We start from the raw sequence: 21651 nt of genomic DNA, 5'->3' as shown, positions 1-21651 counted from the left end.
TACAAATATAATCACCCCACAAAGAAACAAAAATTGTTTGATTTTTTAGAAGAGCAATTCCCTCGGGGGGAGCTTGAATGCTCCATATAACTTTAAACTATAAACTTACGTATCTTAAACTTTAAATTTACACAAAATTATTATAATGTCATCGTATTTTTTTAAAAATTTTTCTTTATTCTGAGTATTGATTTTGACTAAATCAATGGCTAAGATTTCACCTTATTTTTTACCTAAAAACTCCTTCGCATTTAATCTCTAGTCTATATATATAGAGAGATGGACAAAGAACATTATAATAAATTGATCAATATAACTGAAAATATAGTCCTCAATTAAACAAAATAATATTATATTCTCACAATCTAAAACAAATATATAAAGTAATCTTACATTCTAAAAATTTTTCATTACCTATAAAGGCTATAATTGTACATTTTCAAAATTTTACATTACCTGTATCGTGAATCAAACGCGGTCTTATTGTATATTGTAATAGAACTTAATCACGAGCCTTTAAAATTGGCAGTTAGCATATCTCACGTGGAATCTTATCGTCTAATATGAATTGATAATGTCCTACTAATTGCCAAAATATTATCTTGTCAGATACCAATTTAATTTTTATAAGAAATTCCTTTAAACGGAGTGACGACGAAGACAATAATGTTACCCATAATGCAGAAATGTATTATGTGAAAGAAACGTGGGATGATGTCACTGTCACTCTAATTCTTTGTTTTTTTTTTTTTGAAAACTGTCACTCTAATTCTAGTATGCTGTAATTTTATTTTTTCTAAATATTTTTATATATGTTGAATTTATTTACTTATATTATATTGGAAAATGTTACTTGTAGTCATTAAATTATTTTATAATAATTAATTTAATTCCTTCATTATTTTCATAGCCACTTTTCACCCTTAATTATTATCTTGGTGCTTCTTTTTTACTTATGATGGGATATGATGGATAAATATATTAGGCCCAAGCTACATGGATCGGCCAAAGAGAGTAACTGGATCAAGAAGGTCTAAGAAGGATACCCAGTACAGAGCTAGCGAAAAGTTTGATAAGGATTGGACTTAGTATCTATAATATTAGTAAGATTAGGCAGTCCAGGATTCTTATTTCTTGTAGGGCTCTAGGCTCAAAATATGTATAAATAGACTCTCCATACATAGAGAAGTGACAGGCAATTCTGAGCAATACAATAACTATATTCTCTCCATATATATTCTCTATATTTCCTATATTCTCGTTATCTTAGCGGTGGTGTTGACCTACCTACCGTTGACTACCCAAAAATCATAAAATTAATATTGGCGCCATCTGTGGGGACTGATACGAAAAGCTTTGTACTTTCCTCTAAACTTTAGAAAACATGGTGATGACACCATAAAATACGCAGATTGATCAACCGGTTAGGGAATTGCAAGAAACTCTAAACCAACCCCCTTCTCATGTTTCGTCCAATCAGACAGCTCTCTCACAGGAAGCTGACTCAAGGAACCCTCGAGATAGGGAAGGAACTCATTCGAATACACACCCACCGGTCATTGGCGTTCCACTGACCCAGCCGGTCGAGCTCCCACCCGAAATAGTGGAACTTGCTAAACAGCTCCTTGAAGTCCTGTAGTGTATAGTAGTCGTATAACAAGGGGTGAGTTCCCACTGGACATCTCTCGAGTGAACCCACCAACTCGAACAGTCCATGGAAGCCCAACTAGGAGATACCACGGAGCGATCTCAGTTCATGATAGCTTGGAGCCCCCAAATCCACAGCCCCACGACTTGAATGAGGAAACTTGGTAGCGAAAAAAACCCACGACAAAAAGTTAGACTCAACCCCCGGCGACGAGATGAAGTCGCCCAAATAGCTACCCCTCATGCAAGAGGACTCCAGGTAACGAAACCACATAGAGAAGGAATTCTGCAGGATACAGCAGAAAGCTATGGCAAAACCCCAGATCCTAATCGGGAGAACCGAGACCAAAAGGTAGTAGAACTCCCTAGTGAAATAAGTGACCTCCGAACGAAAATCGAAGGAGGAACCGACCTACTAATCCCTACTATCTACTAGTCCGTTTACTTTAGAGATACAAGACTATTGTGCGCCTAGGGACTTTAAATGCCCAGCGATGCCCACATACGATGGAACGGAAGATCCCAGTGATCACCAAATCGGTTTTCAAGAAAAAATGATAGTAATAGGAGCAGATGACCCAATGTACTGCCGAGTCTTTTTCTCAACACTCGAAGGAGTCGCGCAATGATGGTTTTATCATTACCGCAACGATCTATTGACTGCTTTGAGACTTTAGGTGAACGATTCCTAACATATTTCGTGGGGAACATGAAAACCAAAAGGCATGTCATGACTCTGACCGCCAAACAACAAGAAGAAGCTGAGACCCTAAAAGAATTATTGAGAAGATGGCAAAAGAAAGTACAAATGGTGGAGGATCTGCATGACCTGACAACTTTAACACTCTTCATGGAGGCCCTAAGATCAGGAGACCTATTCTATCCAGCGAGCTAACAAATATGCAGAGATGGAAGAAGCTTTACGACAAAAGAAAAAGTGGGAAGTAATGCGACCCCGTGATGAGGCAAGAATGCATTTAATGGACCGACCGTAAAAAAGAGAAAGCATACCAAGTACCCACAGAAGACCAACCAGCCCCCTTCATGAAGTGGCCCCATACCTAGGACCCATCAAGTGTATGAGATACGACCACCCTGCCCCACACCTATAGGGGACTTACCGTCGCCACCTCCCATGCAATCAAATGACCAAACACATCGTGTCTAACCATCCGATAGGGGGCCTAAATATTGTCGTTATCACAAGTGTTTGGGACACACCACCGAGGAATACATGACTCTGCGAAGAGAAATTGAAGACATCATCCAAAGAGGGCGACCGACTGCTCATTCCAAGCAATGGCTAAGGCAACCCAGGCAACCAAGCTGGGACCCCATCCCTATTGATCGAGAAACAGAGCCCTTGCTAGAAGGTCCCAATAGGCGAGACAATGAGTGTGAGGGGCGAGACAATGAGTGTGAAGAACAGGAAGAACGGAACTGGAACGATAAGCCCATAATCCACTAGAGACGATATAAAAAGATCGATTAAGTGCATCTGCAATTCAAGACGACACAAGAGATTTTACTTAAAGTTAGAAAGAAAAATTCATATAGTTAGTTGTCATGTATTTTCGACCATTATAGTACGATAATAAAATTATTAGTTCGAGTTATTAGTTATCCACTCTCGCACCTTTTATGAACATAGTTAAGACAATTTGCACTCGAACGCTTACAAGGTAATTGTGACACCCCGTAAGAATTTATTCCGAAATTTATTCCTGTAATTATTTTCAAAAGGAAATTATTTTTCTTATAAAGCTTAAATCCTTCAATTGAGAATAATTCCTAATCATATTTTTGTCTTATGCCCAATTCCTAATCATTATCATTTTTTAGCCTAAATGGTCCATTATATACTTCAAGAGATTATTGAACAACCTTTAGTGTGATAAGTCAATGGTACTTATCCATATAAAATGTATTAAAGACATTTTTCTAAAAATAGACTAACTGGTGTATAAAATTCCTTTCAAGGAAATACTCGATCTGCAGGTTGAAATAATACTTGGTTTTCCAAGTTCATTATTTCCAAAAATTCATTTTTAGAACATGAGCTAATTTCATTAAGCTTTTTATGATGCTTATAACATCAACATAGGTTGAGATAATAAATAAATAATTCAATTAGTAGCCCCTTAATAAGTACCTAATGGTGCATATTCATTTATAAATTTTCCTACTTCAGGAGGAAATTTACTTTAATTGCTTTACAATTTCAAATTAAATAAAGCCTTTGTATTTCAACATCAAACACGTTGTGATATTTATTTTGAGAATTATAAATCCATAAAGGATTTTTAAATAAACACATTATTGTCTAATGACCCATAATTTTAAGGTCATGACTTGAATAAGCTGCATATCAAAATTTGTTATTATTCTGCAAAATATGTAGCGGAACTTTTAATGATATTCATCATGGGAAACTATATCAGATTCTGGGTCTCTGCGTGAACCTTTGGGCTACAGACACGCTTTTATATCACACCACCTTATCATTTTTGTTTCTCTTTCAAACAAACACTAGTGAGTTGTGCTATATATATATGCCTTAATTGCTCATTTTATACGTTAGTCAATCTAGGCGCTTCATAGCTTTGGATCCAGATTATCATATAATATAAGCAATTTGAAGGCAATTTTGTTGTCGAAAACTTATAACATTTTCATAAATTTCTCCCATATATATATATATATATATATATATATATAATTTCATAATTTTATAAGTCAGCCAGATTATAGCCATTTCCCAAGAATATTTATATCTGGTTGTTCAGCATCCCAGTATTATGATTATTTTGTGCACCTATAATTTTACTAGGTTGTTTTGTCTTCTGGACGATTGCTTTAAAGATATGATTTTTAAAATATTTTTCAAGAGTGACAAAAATTCTTTACTAGATCTAGTTATTGTGGATTCTTGTTTTTCTATACCAATGAATCTCACACACTTCTAGCGTCAAGGAGTATCAATAAATATATATGGTCCAATTATTTGGGAATTTGTATGGGACCTAGTAACTCTTTTTATAAAGGGAAAAGAGTCAAATAGACCCCTAAACTTTAAACTAAAAGTCAATTAAGCCCCTAAACTTTTTTAAGGTGCAATTAAACCCCCAAACATGTCATTTCTGAACTTCCAGTTCAGCCTAATTGGTACGTGTTTTTAATTTTTGAAGATCATTTCACTCCATAAAATTTCGCGGCATTCCATTTCAATTTGATCATATCTCCCCCTAATGTCGTGAACCGATCTTCACGCAGTCAGTGTATCTATTGTGTCTCTTTGAGGGGCAACATTTGAGACAACAAATGAAGGTTTATAGATTGGACTGCGGTCATAAGAATAGAAATGCAGATTTGGGAAATGTTCGTTTGAAAAACCACGTATTATATTTAAGAGTGAATAAGGATATGCAGTGTGCCGAAAATTTTTTTAGAGTGTATTATTAGTACAAATACTGCATTTCCCCAACAAGTATCCGACACATTGGAGTTTTGAAAAATAATGATTTAGCAATAATTTGAACTCGATTAATTAGCTAAACCTTTTTGGTGTTGGTCATAAGGTACTTGATGTTCTGCCTTAATGCTCGTCATATAGTAATCATCCAAAAACTGACGAAGTTAATATGATAATCAGGGAATTTGGCATTATCCATAAGGTACTAGATCATATCCGTCCTTTTAGATCGTGAGTAACATATGTCTACTCAATGGATGAAGGATATTTAATCGAAGTAGGTTATGATAAGGTATTTCAATTTACGAACATTTCTGATTTTTTATGAAAACCAACTGACTTAATGTCTTTGAAATTGATGGAGTAAAAGTGATGCTCTACTGGAGCTCACAATGGAAACCTTGTCAATAATGGTAGTTAGAGGTTTGGATATAAAGAGCATTCAAAAGGGAACATAAGGGAAAGTAGGTCATTAATAGAATATGACCAATAAGAGCATTTGCTTCAAGTAATGCAACTTAATTAGATTCAACAATGTGCTGTTCATTTATGTTTCAGCAAAATGCTTTGAGATGTGGCACACACGTGATCAGTGCCTTTTATACCCACACTTGAAGCATACTTGTTGATCGTCCAGAGTTATGATTGTATAAATGTGGTTGTCCTCGACAAGTTGGATCATTTTACTTTTTAGTCTAGTTTCGAAAGTTATTGTTATTGCCACCTCAGCCTTACCTCTTCCCCGTATTCTTCCTCAGCCCTTCTTGGTGTTAAACAATTAAGCGACATCATGTGCTTCGAGCACCGGTGCAGAGCCAGCTGGGCATGCATTATATATTTGCATGAACAGGTGGTTGTGCTTATACAGTTATGGGAGGAGGGTGGTGCAAAAAAAAACGACAAGAACTTGGCATTCAAATCTGTGCTAGAGACTTTATGCTAACACAACTTTAGTTGGATTCCAACTGTGCATATAGTTGATTTAGAATTAGACATTTGACTTAAATTTTTAAAAGATCAAAGGTAAGGCAGTCAAATTGTGATTTTAGAAAGGACCATTAATATGTACTAGTCAAAATTATCCATCAAGGATTTCTATAAAGCTTAGAGGTTCTTTATAGGAAGGTATCCTTGTTTCAGGTTATGGTTCATATGGTGGCGAGATAAATTTTTTTAGGGCTTTTTAGCTTTCAAGGCCTCATTGCTCGTGGACATCTAAGTAATTGCACCAATTGAAACCAAGCTCGGTGAATTCACACTTGGTGATAGTAGCTAAGATCTAGATTTTCTAAAAAAAAAATCTATACACACTAAGATTGGCTAAAAACGAGGGTCCACTGCTAAAGAATAATTTATAATTCATATAATAATAAAACTATATATTATGCTAATTGAATATAATATGCATATGAACTCATATAAAGCAAAATAATTATACAATAATAGCAATTTAATATATGAGCATGCCTAGATTTAAGGCTAGTACAAATACCTTAAATAAATAAATAAACGTATACCCAAATAAAAAATGATGGAAGATGATTTTAAGAAATTGGGTTAATCTAAAAATTGGAAAAATAAGCTCAAAACTTCAATTAAATGGGTCCAAAATTAAAAGCAAGCTTTAATGCTTTAAACAAACCAAAGAGGCATAAAAAAATTAACTCATCAGATTTATAATCCCAGATTAAATGAGCCTAAAATTTAAAGTAAGCCCTTAATACCTTAAAAAATAGGCTCAAATTAATTTGGTTGGGCGAATTAGACCATCCAAGGCCTAACTAAATAATCCATCTCTTTAATTTAAACAATTGAGCCCAAATAATAAAAGTTCAAACCCACTCCCCTTTCTTTAATGGCCCAGGTTTGGCAGAATTGGGCCAGACCTGACCCAAACCCATAATCAACGTACAAACACCAATTTAATAAACCTAGCTGCCACATATCAACATATACAAACGCAGCCACTGGGAGCGAAAGATCGGCTGGAGCCAGCACCAATCGCACATCACCGTCTCCCATCACCGCTATCCCTCTGCCTACTGCCGGAGCGTCGCGCCTCCGCTTTCTGTCAGAACGATTGTGAGCTGATGAGTAAAATGGTGGTAGTAAAAAGAGAGTGTAAATGTCGTTCCCCTTTTATGCAATAATTACAAACCTAGCATCAAGATTAGTAATAGCACCTTAATCCAAACCCAAAAGCGAACTACTCACGCATCATAATCGTAAACAAAAGGAAAGAAATAAAGATTAACCATAAACATTGCAAGGAATCCGAAAAGAGAAGCAATAATGAAGAAGAAGGCTTTACTAACAATGAAGAATAAATCCAACTCCAATCCGATATTCCAAACTTGAAATCAAAGGAATGTATGTAAAACTAGGCTAAACTATGCTAGAGGAATCTGAAGAGAAGAGGAAAAATAACCTAAAACAAACTAGGGGTCGGAACCACCTAAAGTTGAACTTATTAATGATGATGAATTTTTCGCAAATAATTGGGTGTTTATAACATATATACACACATTATATAAATTGGTTTCACATTATATTAAATTTCACATACACACATTAAATTATATAACATATCTAATATACACAACACGTTATTATTTATGTGTCATGCAAAATCCTCATTAAAATATGCATAATCTAAGATATAATTGTTAAATAAATGCTCGCTTATTTTTTCGATCGGTTCCACATGGATCAAATATAAGTGCGTAAATAGATCTAGGTTAGCAGTTGAAGAACACAAATTTCTGGATATATGTGGTGATGACATCCTAAATGATGTGTTTAAGATCATCAAATGCCTCTCTGTAGTTGACTTCACGATTATTGAAATATACTCGCCTATTTCCATGGATAACCTCTACAATTTCATTTTCTGACTCGGTGTTGAAAATGAAATGTTAAAGATCCGAAGGGTTGATAGATTTAATAAGTTGATGTGGTGTAGTGGTTATCACGTTAGTCTTACACACTAAAGGTCCCAAGTTCAATCCTGAGCATCAACATATATCTTGTAGATTAAATGTCACCATCTAATTACTACAGAACTTATTAATGATGATGAATTTTCGCAAATAATTGACTGTTTATAACTTATATACACACATTATATAAATTGGTTTCACATTATATTAAATTTCACATACACACATTAAATTATATAACATATCTAATATACTCAACACGTTATTATTTATGTGTCATGCAAAATCCTCATGAAAATATGCATAATCTAAGATATAATTGTTAAATAAATGCTCGCTTATTTCTTCGGTTCCACATGGATCAAATATCAGTGCGTGAATAGATCTATGTTTTTTTTGGTGAGGGTGAATAGATCTGGGTTACGCCTCTCTGTAGTTGACTTCACGATTATTCAAATATACTCGCCTATTTTGCATGGATAACCTCTACAATTTAATTTTCTGACTCGGTGTTGAAAATGAAATATTAAAGATTCCAAGGGTTGGTACATTTAATAAGTTGATGTGGTGTAGTGGTTATCACGTTAGTTTTACACACTAAAGGTCCCCAATTCAATCCTGGGCATCAACATATATCTTGTAGATTAAATGTCACCATCTAATCACTACAGAACTTATTAATGATGATGAATTTTTCGCAAATAATTGAGTTTTGATAACATATATACACACATTATATAAATTGGTTTCACATTATATTAAATTTCACATACACACATTAAATTATATAACATATCTAATATACACAACACGTTATTATTTATGTATCATGCATAATCCTCATGAAAATATACATAATCTAAGATATAATTGTCAAATAAATGCTCGCTTATTTCAACGGTTCCACATGGATCAAATATCAGTGCGTGAATAGATCTAGGTTACACCTCTCTGTAGCTGACTTCACGATTATTCAAATATACTCGCCTATTTCCATGGATAACCTCTACAATTTCATTTTCTGACTCGGTGTTGAAAATGAAATATTAAAGATTCCAAGGGTTGGTAGATTTAATAAGTTGATGTGGGGTTGTGGTTATCACGTTAGTCTTACACACTAAAGGTCCCCAGTTCAATCAACTTATTAATGATGATGAATTTTTTGCAAATTGTTTATAACATATATACACACATTATATAAATTGGTTTCACATTATATTAAATTTCACATACACACATTAAATTATATAACATATCTAATATACTCAACACGTTATTATTTATGTGTCATGCAAAATTCTCATGAAAATATGCATAATCTAAGATATAATTGTTAAATAAATGCTCGCTTATTTTTTCGGTTCCACATGGATCAAATATAAGTGCATAAATAGATCTAGGTTAGCAGTTGAAGAACACAAATTTCTGGATATATGTGGTGATGTCATCCTGAATGATATGTTTAAGATCATCAAATGCCTCTCTGTAGTTGACTTCACGATTATTGAAATATACTCGCCTATTTACATGGATAACCTCTGCAATTTCATTTTCTGACTCGGTGTTGAAAATGAAATGTTAAAGATCCCAAGGGTTGATAGATTTAATAAGTTGATGTGGTGTAGTGGTTATCACGTTAGTCTTACACATTAAAGGTCCCCAGTTCAATCCTGGGCATCAAATAATTGAGTGTTTATAACTTATGTACGCACATTATATAAATTGGTTTCACATTATATTAAATTTCGCATACACACATTAAATTTTATAACATATCTAATATACACAACACGTTATTTTTTATGTGTCATGCAAAATCCTCATGAAAATATGCATAATCTAAGATATAATTGTTAAATAAATGCTCGCTTATTTCTTCGGTTCCACAAGGATCAAATATCAGTGCGTGGATAGATCCAGGTTTTTTTTTGGTGAGGGTGAATAGATCTGGGTTACGCCTCTCTGTAGTTGACTTCACGATTACTCAAATATACTCGCCTATTTCCATGGATAACCTCTACAATTTCATTTTCTGACTTGGTATTGAAAATGAAATATTAAAGATTCCAAGGGTTGGTTGATTTAATAAGTTGATGTGGTGTAGTGGTTATCACGTTAGTCTTACACACTAAAGGTCCCAGTTCAATCTGGGGCATCAGCATATATCTTGTAGATTAAATGTCACCATCTAATTACTACAGAACTTATTAATGATGATGAATTTTTCGCATATAATTGAGTGTTTATAACATATATACACACATTATATAAATTGGTTTCACATTATATTTAATTTTACATACACACATTAAATTATATAACATATCTAATATACTCAACATGTTATTATTTATGTGTCATGCAAAATCCTCATGAAAATATGCATAATCTAAGATATAATTGTTAAATAAATGCTCGCTTATTTCTTCAGTTCCACATGGATCAAATATCAGTGCGTGAATAGATCTATGTTTTTTTTTTTTGTGAGGGTGAATAGATCTGGGTTACGCCTCTCTGTAGTTGACTTCACGATTATTTAAATATACTCGGCTATTTCCATGGATAACCTCTACAATTTAATTTTCTGACTCGGGGTTGAAAATGAAATATTAAAGATTCCAAGGGTTAGTACATTTAATAAGTTGATGTGGTGTATTGGTTATCACGTTAGTCTTACACACTAATGGTCCCCAGTTCAATCAACTTATTAATGATGATGAATTTTTGGGTCCCCAGTTCAATCAACTTATTAATGATGATGAATTTTTGGCAAATTATTGAGTGCAACTTATTAATGATGATGAATTTTTGGCAAATTATTGAGTGTTTATAACATATATACACACATTATATAAATTGGTTTCACATTATATTAAATTTCACATATACACATTAAATTATATAACATATCTAATATACTCAATACGTTATTATTTATGTGTCATGAAAAATTCTCATGAAAATATGCATAATCTAAGATATAATTGTTAAATAAATGCTCGCTTATTTTTTTGATCGGTTCCACATGGATCAAATATAAGTGCGTAAATAGATCTAGGTTAGCAGTTGAAGAACACAAATTTCTGGATATATGTGGTGATGTCATCCTGAATGATGTGTTTAAGATCATCAAATGCCTCTCTGTAGTTGACTTCACGATTATTGAAATATACTCGCCTATTTCCATGGATAACCTCTACAATTTCATTTTCTGACTCAGTGTTGAAAATGATATGTTAAAGATCCGAAGGGTTGATAGATTTAATAAGTTGATGTGGTGTAGTGTTTATCAAGTTAGTCTTACACACTAAAGGTCCCCAGTTCAATCCTGGGCATTAACATATATCTTGTAGATTATACGTCACCACTTAATCACTACAGAACTTATTAATGATGATGAATTTTTAGCAAATAATTGAGTGTTTATAACATATATACACACATTATATAAATTGGTTTCACATTATATTAAATTTCGCATACACACATTAAATTATATAACATATCTAATATACACAACACGTTATTATTTATGTGTCATGGAAAATCATCATGAAAATATGCATAATCTAAGATATAATTGTTAAATAAATGCTCGCTTATATCTTCGATTCCACATGGATCAAATATCAGTGCGTGAATAGATCTAGGTTACGCCTCTTTGTAGTTGATTTCACGATTATTCAAATATACTCGCCTATTTCCATGGATAACCTCTACAATTTCATTTTCTGAATCGGTGTTGAAAATGAAATATTAAAGATTCCAAGGGTTTGTAGATTTAATAAGTTGATGTGGTGTTGTGGTTATCACGTTAGTCTTACACAGTAAAGGTAGCCAGTTCAATCAACTTATTAATGATGATGAATTTTTTGCAAATTATTGAGTGTTTATAACATATATACACACATTATATAAATTGGTTTCACATTATATTAAATTTGACATAAACACATCAAATTATATAACATATCTATTATACTCAACACATTATTATTTATGTGTCATGCACAATTCTCATGAAAATATACATAATCTAAGATATAATTGTTAAATAAATGCTCGCTTATTTTTTCGGTTCCACATGGATAAAATATAAGTGCGTAAATAGATCTAGGTTAGCAGTTGAAGAACACAAATATCTGGATATATGTGGTGATGTCATCCTGAATGATATGTTTAAGATCATCAAATGCCTCTCTGTAGTTGACTTCACGATTATTGAAATATACTCGCCTATTTCCATGGATAACCTCTACAATTTCATTTTCTGACTCGGTGTTGAAAATGAAATGTTAAAGATCCGAAGGGTTGATAGATTTAATAAGTTGATGTGGTGTAGTGCTTATCACGTTAGTCTTACACACTAAAGGTCCCCAGTTCAATCCTGGGCATCAACATATATCTTGTAGATTAAATTGAATTATTCATGAGCCTAATTTAATTATTCTAATCAAGAGCCCAATTAATTGAATTATTCTTGTAAGGGATTTTTATTCAATTTGGATCCTTACAATAGTTGTAATTAAATATTCCTACAAGCCCAACTTATTGATCTTATATTATATAATTTTCCTAAGACATTTCTATGGGCTTCCTTGATTCTAATTCCTATATTAATTATAAGGGGTGAATTCATTAGCCCAATTTGCTAGTCTTGTATATATATAATTAATTCTTGTAGCTATCATATTATATACTTAAGCCCAACTCATATTAAAGTCTTACACCCTAAATATTGTATGTATTCTTAGTATATATTTTAGAAGATCAAAACCCCTAAAAGTTTTCACTCCTCTTCCTCCCTCCCTATCACTTACACGCCATTTTCCATTCCTCTTGCACCAAAATTTGATCTCCATTTCCCTACAAGTTTTCAAGTAAAGATTGCTCTTTTATGTTTGCTTAGGAGTGGGTAAGTTCATCTAGCTAAGAATCCATCTTGTATTTTGTGTTTTTGATAGTCTTTTAAGCATATTCTTATAATGTTCTTTTGGGGTTCTTTGGGTAAAAGATGATCAAGGTGAAGGTGGGGCTTTGTGATCTTGCTTAGGGCTTGTTGGAGTTGGAGAAAGCTACTCAAGGTAACCACTATGTCCATCAAAACTATTTTTATTCACTCCTAATCTATATGATGTTCTTGGTGTTGGAAATCCTGAAAATTCCTTGTGATTAGCCTATTTTGTTGAATCTATTTGTTGGATTTCATCTTGATCTTTTGCCTAGTGTTGTATGATCATTGATGGTTTGGATTTCCATGTTTTTGGCCTCTAATTTGGATGAAATGTTGATGTATCTGGTCTGATTTTACCCTCTGGAAACAATTTCTTCGTGTCTGCTTTGCATTCTGGAACTGGGAGTTGAAGTTGACCTTGCGGAGGTCCTCGGCGGTACAATGTAATCCGCCGGGGAGTTCCGCAAGGCCAAGACGGTTGGGTTGTACGGGAGATGGTGTTCCGTTGAGGAGGACCGCCTCCTTCTTGCGGAGGAGTGCGGCGGAGGGCTGAGATCCGTTGATGTGTTCCGCAAGGTCTCTGGGAATCTGCTTCCAGAGACTGTTTTGTGATGTTGTTGTCTGTTGTTTCTCCTTTGTTTCTGATCATGGTTGGATTGTTTGGTGGAGTATTTTGCCATGTCCTTGGAGTATTCATCCATGCCTTTCGTTGGGTATTTATTACCTTGTCTTGGAGATTATTCATGTCTTTAGTTTCCCTTTTGGTACTCTTGGTCTATTGATTCTTGATATTCATATTACCTGGGAATTTGTTTGTGTTCATAGATGAGATGAACACTTTGTTTGGTTGTTTTGGGCTGAGGTTGGAGTATGAGTATGTGATGTTGGTTTGTTGGTATCATTGTAGTTTGTTGGGTGAACTATATGTGCTACTATTGTTTGTATTCGGGTTCATTACCCCTGTGATTGGGTTCATTACCCCCGTGATTGGGTCGATGACCCCTGTGATTGGACTTAGGTCCCTGTGACTGGACTACGGTCCCTGTGATTGGGCTCATTACCCCGTGATTGGGTTCATTACCCCCGTGATTGGGTCGATTCACCCCTGTGATTGGACTTCGGTCCCCGTGATTGGGTTTTTACCCCTGTGTACTCGGCTTTTGTTTGGGGTCGGGTTCGATACGATGATTGGTGTGAGGTTTGGTGGTTGGTGTTGGGTTTTCCTTTCGGTTCTTTGGTTATGAGTCCTTGTTTATTCTGTTGATATCTCGTTGTTCTCAATTATGATTGATTGTTCCTTATGATTGTGTTCAGTTGGTATCTCGTTTGTGGATTCGTTATATATATATATATTCCTTGTTGGATATTGGCTTCGTTTGGATGAGTCTTGGTTCGTGATTCGTTCAGTTTATCATTGTTGAGTATCCGATTTGAACTATTGAACAGTTTGTTGGTGTTTATATTCTATATGGGTGTGTAAACCTATTTACAAACTTATATGTATATCTATACTTCCTTGCGGGTGTGAATGGTGGTTACTTAGCAGTCTTTTGCTAATGGTTCTTTGTGTGTTTTCCAGGTTTGCCTTAAAGTCTTTGCGTGAGCGCGATAGAGATACACCCGTATGAGGAGGCTTAGATAGTGGTTATGTTTTTAGATTTATGCTTTGGCCTGTGAGCCATTTGAGACTTTATAAACTCTTGACTAGTGTTTGGATGTTTTGAGACTTGACTTGAAGATTATCGTTTATACAGTTCAGCTTTTATGGTTAGCCTGTGCATCTAGGCTGTGTTATCTTACCTAGATGTGGCATGACGCCCCTTAGGTTTTAAATTCGCTTCCGCTATGTTCTGTTTGGTTGAGTTAGGCAGCTGTTGTGTTGAGATTTTATCTATCTCAGCCTGTGTGAGGTTGGGGGTGTCACAGTTGGTATCAGAGCCTGTGTTGAGGTCTGAGTAGGAATCCTAGGGTTGTAATCTGAGACTCTAGGACTTGATCAGTAGAAATTAAGATGTTTAAGAGTTCTAAGATGTGTGAATTCTAGGCCGCGCGGTGAGGACTCGTTTACTTGCTTTTGTTTATGCTTTGCAGGTTGTTTGTTGTTTGCTTGTCGTGAGCTCGTTCTCACTTGCTTTCTTGCGTGTTTGGTTAAGGCCGACCGCAACGTTCTATTCGCTTTCTGTTAGTATCCCCCTCTTCTAGTGACCATGGTGCCGCCACGAAGACGCGAGGACTACCCGGAAGCGCCAATCGTGGAGCAGCTGATGCAAAATCTTCAGCAGCTGACGCAGATCACCCAGCTACTCGGAAACGCGATGGTGCAGAATAACCAGCGCGGGCAGCCGGACTTGGTTCGGAGGGTGGCAGGGCAGTACCCACCCTTCTATGCTGGAGAGGAGGACCCCGCAGTCCTTGAGGAGTGGATTCGAGCTTTTGACAAGATCCTCGAGGCAGTAAAGTGCCCACCTGGTCGTCAGGTGGAGATGGCGAGCTTCTACCTGAAGGAGGAGGCTGATCTTTGGTGGGTCCACGGCGGCCCGGTGATGCGCCAGGAGTCCGGTTTCGGGTGGGAGACGTTCAAGGACCGGTTGAGAGCTCGCTTCTACCCGGCCCACGTCAAGGCAGCGATGCAGGAGGAGTTCTTACACCTTCACCAGGGGACGAGGACCGTACAGGAGTACCACCGACGCTTTCTGGAGTTAGCCCGCTTCGCGCCGACCCTAGCCCCGACCGAGGAGACACGGATTGAGCGGTTCGTGGCTGGTCTGAACCTGGAGACGCGCATGGCCTTAGTGGTGTTCAAGTTCCAGACATTGAGCGAGGCCTATAGCAGCGCTGCCGACCATTATCGAGTGCTGTCTATCCGGCGAGGGGTTCAGGACCGCTCCAAGCGGCCAGCAGAGGGTGGAGCTCCAGACTCCAAGAGGCACCGACCCGGGGGATCCGGCATGAGAAGAAGCTTCCAGCAGGGTGGCTCTAGCCACGGCGGTGGATCTCGCCCCAGCTTTGGGCAGGGGTCAGGTGGCGAGGGAGTTCGTACCCGGCACTTCCACTGCAGGCGTTGTGGGAGGGACCACCCGGGGCGCGACTGTGAGGGTCATTTGGTGGAGTGCTTTAGCTGTGGTCTGCGAGGTCATCGAGCTTATGAGTGCGCAGCCAAGAAAGGAGGTTCATCCCAATCCAGACCGAGCACGGCTCAGGGAGCCCAAGCAGTGGCCCGACCATTCCGAGAGGCTGTGGGTAGCGGGGGTAGCCGGCCAGGTGGAGGCCAAGAGCAGCAGGCTAGGCCGCAGCAGAAGAAGATCTTTGTGATGGGCCGCACCCAAGCCGAGGCGAGTGGGCTTGAAGAAGGTAACCCCCGAGTTTAATCTTTTAGTTGCGTGGTCTAAGTGCTTTCCGAGTTTTCCGTTAAGTGTTTTAGTTAGTCGAACCGTTAAGTGAACCTTAGGCGACCTTTCGATAGTTAGGGAGCTTTAGGTAACGTTTCGTTAAGGGTTTGAAGACTCGGTTTTATGTTAAGTGGTTGGATCGTTCGTGAAGACAAAACAAAGGAGCAAGATGCAAAGGAAAGGAAAAAGGAGCCTAAAGACCTAGCTAATGTCCACAAGGGGACTCGAATCCGCGCCTAACGCATAGCAACAAAGGAACCACGCCAACCAGCTACAATGATCCGTAGTGTTCCAGTCGCAAGACTCTGCTTTTATTTCTAACGTTCAAGTGGTGACCATGCGGTTGGGAGGAACGGATCAAAGGGCTCCGTGGGAGCGCTCCGCGAGCACGTGCGGAGCAAGATAACGATGGAACGTGTTCCGTCAGAGAGCTCCGCCGAGGAGAGCGTAGCAGTGAAGCGGCCCGAAGCCTTCCGCGAGCGTGGTCCGCACGGTCGAGGGTGCATGCGTCTTTTCCAGTTTTAAGCGAGATAACCCTAACCCTCCCCGTCTTTCCTCTCCGCTACATTCTTTTTCTTCTTCCCGCAAATAGAGAGCAAACGGCAGCAGAACGCCCAGGTCCGCCGATCTTGTCCGCCAAGTCCGCGACTCCTCTTTCGGCGACAGCAACAGCGCACGCACACCCGTCAACCCGGTCCGCAAGTTTCCGCAAGGGGTCCGCAGTTTGAGCATTGTCGATCTAGTTCACGGCAGCCAAGTTCGATCCTCAACAACCACGACAATGTCAAAAAGAAATCAAGCCGAGGTAGGAGAAGGCTCGAGCAACATTCGCTACAACATAATCGATGGTAAAGCTCTTGACCCGCTACACTTTTCGCCCGAAATTGTGAACATGCTAAATTTTCAAGGTTTATTGAATGTGTTCTTGCGAATCGAGAATGTGGTGTATCCCAACTTGGTCAACCAATTTTATCAGAATATGAAGGTTAAGACTACTAACCAAGTGCCCGTGCTCACTTCGATAGTGAAGGGCATAAGGATTTCGTTTGACCCGCCTAAGTTGGCTAGGTGGCTTAACTTGCCGTTGGGAGGTGTTAATGAGTATGAGCGTAATGCATGGGTTGAGACGCAAGAGGTGGGCTTCCGTGATTACTTGAGGTACATGTTGGGGCCGAATGAGAACGTTGCTTTGGATACACGCCCCGATAAGCACAATCTGACGGGTGAACAGAGGATTCTGACGCTGTTGGTTGGGGAGAGTTTGTTGCCTAATCGGAACAACAGCCGACAGGTTACAGCCATAGAGTGCGCCTTTGCGTACTTTCTGAAGCACCGAGTGAAGTTCGACTTGCCTACCCTGATGATCTTGCACATGGATTTCTGCAAGACAGTTAAGAGGCGCAACCGGCCTTATGGAATGGTTCTGAGTTGGTTATTCCAGAAGAAGAGGGTCAACGTCACTGGAGAGTTAGCAAGGCAGCCAGTTCACAGCGCGTTCAATGCGCCGAGTCTGCAGTTTTCTGGGCTGTTTCAAGTGGAGGGGAACGAGTATATCACCGCTCATGAGCTGAGTAGGATGCCAGCCGCCGAGAGCAGAGAGCTGATCGAGCGTTATCGCATTCCACATAAGAGGTTGCGAGGTTTAGTCGAGCCTCAGCAGGCTGAGCAGGCAGGTGGTGATGAGGAAGATGATGAGTCTGAAGAAGAGGCCGAAGAAGAAGAACGAGTGGGTGAGGCTGACCGAGAGCACCGAAGGAAGGAGCAGCACGATCCCTTGGCTCCTACGCCACCAGTTGGCCCCGTACTCCGACAGCTGCAGGAGATGCAGCGTATGGTTGAGGCGAGGTTCGATTCGCTAGATTTGAGAGTGGATCGCGGCTTCCAGCGTCTGGGCTTCATCGAGAACAAGCTTGGCATTGAAGTGCCACCGGAGTATCTACCGTCTTATCAGCAGCAGTATCCCTATCCTTACCCGTACCCTTATCCTTATCCACCCCACGGTCCCAGCAGTTCTTCTCAGGGAGGCCAACCAGGTTAGTTAATAGTTTTCTCGTTAGTGTTAGCTCCGTAGTAGAAATCCGGTAGTATAGATAAGTAGTTTAGTTTATGTCTGTTTTGCATGCTAGTTTGGGTTGGGTAAGTTATGAGTTTAGATTGTTAGAAGTGTTAGTATGTTCTTGAGTTTAGTTGCATGTTAGTGTGTTTGTGAGTTTAGGAGTTGTTGAGCAATCGTTCTTTTCGAATCTTCCGTTGAATCTTCGTTTCCTTTGAATCGTGTCGTTTCAAGTTCCCGTTAGCTTTGAGCTTCGGGGACGAAGCTCCTTTTAAGGGGGGTAGAGTGTAACACCCCGTAAATTCGTTCAAGCCTTTCGATTCATTAATTAATTCCTTGGGCAATTTAATTACTCTAATTGGGCTAATTCTTTCAATTTAATATATATACTTATATATATATATATATANTGTTTTGAGACTTGACTTGAAGATTATCGTTTATACAGTTCAGCTTTTATGGTTAGCCTGTGCATCTAGGCTGTGTTATCTTACCTAGATGTGGCATGACGCCCCTTAGGTTTTAAATTCGCTTCCGCTATGTTCTGTTTGGTTGAGTTAGGCAGCTGTTGTGTTGAGATTTTATCTATCTCAGCCTGTGTGAGGTTGGGGGTGTCACAAAAGCTCCGAAGGGTTGATATGTTTAATAAGTTGATGTGGTGTAGTGGTTATCATGTTAGTTTTACACACTAAAGGTCCCTAGTTCAATCCTAGACATCAAAATATATCTTGTAGATTAAATGTCACCACCTAATCACTACAGAACTTATTAATGATGATGAATTTTTCGCAAATAATTGAGTTTTTATAACATATATACACACATTATATAAATTGGTTTCACATTATATTAAATTTCACATACACACATTAAATTATATAACATATCTAATATACACAACACGTTATTATTTATGTGTCATGCAAAATCCTCATGAAAATATGCATAATCTAAGATATAATTGTTAAATAAATGCTCGCTTATTTCTTCGGTTCCACATGGATCAAATATCAATGCGTGAATAGATCTAGGTTATGCCTCTCTGTAGTTGACTTCACGATTATTGAAATACACTCGCCTATTTCAATGGATAACCTCTACAACTTCATTTTCTGACTTAGTGTTGAAAATGAAATATTAAAAATTCCAAGGGTGTATTGATTTAATAAGTTGATGTGGTGTAGTGGTTATCACGTTCGTCTTACTCACTAAAGGTCCCCAGTTCAATCCCGGGCATCAACATATATCTTGTAGATAGATTAAATGTCATCATCTAATCACTACAGGACTTGTAATGACGATAATTATTGAGTGTTTATAACATATATACACACATTATATAAATTGGTTTCACATTATATTAAATTTCACATACACACATTAAATTATATAACATATCTAATATACACAACACGTTGTTATTTATGTATCATGCATAATCCTCAGGAAAATATACATAATCTAAGATATAATTGTCAAATAAATGCTCGCTTATTTCTTCGGTTCCACATGGATCAAATATCAGTGCGTGAATAGATCTAGGTTACACCTCTCTGTAGTTGACTTCACGATTATTCAAATATACTCGCCTATTTCCATGGATAACCTCTACAATCTCATTTTCTGACTCGGTGTTGAAAATGAAATATTAAAGATTCCAAGGGTTAGTACAATTAATAAGTTGATGTGGTGTTGTGGTTATCACGTTAGTCTTACACACTAAAGGTCCCCAGTTCAATCAACTTATTAATGATGATGAAATTTTTGCAAATTGTTTATAAAATATATACACACATTATATAAATTGGTTTCACATTATATTAAATTTCACATACACACATTAAATTATATAACATATCTAATATATTCAACACGTTATTGTTTATGTGTCATGCAAAATTTTCATGAAAATATGCATAATCTAAGATATAATTGTTAAAAATATGCTCGCTTATTTTTTCGGTTCCACATGGATCAAATATAAGTGCATAAATAGATCTAGGTTAGCAGTTGAAGAACATAAATTTCTGGATATATGTGGTGATGTCATCCTGAATGATATGTTTAAGATCATCAAATGCCTCTCTGTAGTTGACTTCACGATTATTGAAATATACTCGCTTATTTCCATGGATAACCTCTGCAATTTCATTTTCTGACTCAGTGTTGAAAATGAAATGTTAAAGATCCCAAGGGTTGATAGATTTAATAAGTTGATGTGGTGTAGTGGTTATCACATTAGTATTACACACTAAAGGTCCCCAGTTCAATCCAGGGCATCAACACATATGTAGTAGATTAAATGTCACCATCTAATTACTACAAAACTTATTAATGATGATGAATTTTCGCAAATAATTGAGTGTTTATAACTTATATACACATATTATATAAATTGGTTTCACATTATATTAAATTTCGCATACACACATTAAATTTTATAACATATCTAATATACACAACATGTTATTATTTATGTGTCATGCAAAATCCTCATGAAAATATGCATAATCTAAGATATAATTGTTAAATAAATGCTCGCTTATTTCTTCGGTTCCACATGGATCAAATATCAGTGCGTGAATAGATCTAGGTTTTTTTTTGGTGAGGGTGAATAGATCTGGGTTACGCCTCTCTGTAGTTGACTTCACGATTATTCAAACATACTCGTCTATTTCCATGGATAACCTCTACAATTTCATTTTCTGACTCGGTGTTGAAAATGAAATATTAAAGATTCCAAGAGTTAGTACAATTAATAAGTTGATGTGGTGTATAGGTTATCACGTTAGTCTTACACACTAAAGGTCCCCAGTTCAATCAACTTATTAATGATGATGAATTTTTGGCAAATTATTGAGTGTTTATAACATATATACACACATTATATAAATTGGTTTCACATTATATTAAATTTCGCATACACACATTAAATTATATAACATATCTAATATACTCAACACGTTATTATTTATGTGTCATGCAAAATCCTCATGAAAATATGCATAATCTAAGATATAATTGTTAAATAAATGCTCGCTTATTTTTTCGGTTCCACATGGATCAAATATCAGTGCGTGAATAGACCTAGGTTAGCAGTTGAAGAACACAAATTTATGGATATATGTGGTGATGTCATCCTGAATGATATGCTTAAGATCATCAAATGCCTCTCTGTAGTTGACTTCCCTATTATG

General features: G+C 37.1%; 3 non-coding genes across 3 annotated transcripts; all 3 read left to right on the top strand.

The window, feature by feature from the left end:
* The first annotated feature begins 8066 nt into the window (after positions 1-8066).
* Positions 8067-8139, top strand: TRNAV-UAC. Its single transcript has one exon. It is a non-coding gene; the product is annotated as a tRNA-Val (tRNA).
* A 477-nt stretch (positions 8140-8616) lies between these two features.
* On the top strand, positions 8617-8689 carry TRNAV-UAC. Its single transcript has one exon. It is a non-coding gene; the product is annotated as a tRNA-Val (tRNA).
* Positions 8690-12385: 3696 nt separating this feature from the next.
* On the top strand, positions 12386-12458 carry TRNAV-UAC. Its single transcript has one exon. It is a non-coding gene; the product is annotated as a tRNA-Val (tRNA).
* Positions 12459-21651: the final 9193 nt, after the last annotated feature.

This window comes from Ipomoea triloba, chromosome 9 (genome assembly GCF_003576645.1).
Source record: "Ipomoea triloba cultivar NCNSP0323 chromosome 9, ASM357664v1".
Classification (NCBI taxonomy): domain Eukaryota; kingdom Viridiplantae; phylum Streptophyta; class Magnoliopsida; order Solanales; family Convolvulaceae; genus Ipomoea; species Ipomoea triloba.
Note: the sequence above shows the minus strand (reverse complement) of the source record. Positions and strands in the feature narration are given on the sequence as shown.